The sequence below is a fragment of the Cupressus sempervirens genome, chromosome 7, assembly GCF_028749045.1.
Source record: "Cupressus sempervirens isolate cs-2001-9-10 chromosome 7, ASM2874904v1, whole genome shotgun sequence".
NCBI lineage: Eukaryota > Viridiplantae > Streptophyta > Pinopsida > Cupressales > Cupressaceae > Cupressus > Cupressus sempervirens.
In genome coordinates, this window is record NC_143124.1 from 886,694,672 (window position 1) to 886,695,071 (window position 400).

The following is a 400-nucleotide window of genomic DNA, read 5'->3' on the forward strand; positions in this document are numbered from 1 at the left end:
AAAGGAGAAGGTGCGTCATGGTACGAAACTCAGCTGTTGCCCTATTAGTTCTCCCTCACCAACTCATGTATTGAATAGTACTATTATATGAGTCGGTATTAAAAAATATTATGAATTATATCAATTTGTATTTTGCAAGTTGTATGGTTTTGTGTGGAGGAGCTTTACTCATCAAGTATTGCTTATCATATAGCACAATGGAAAATATTATTGAGATTTTTAATTTGTGGATTTGATTGTGTAGAGTTTTTTTATCATTAATGTTTGGAATCATAGTGCATGATCTACCATCAGGATGCAAGAGAACAAGAAGAACCAAAAAAATTAGAAATTAAAAATCTCATTTACATGGATTGTGGAAATCTAATAGATCTAACATACAATATATTAGCTATATATA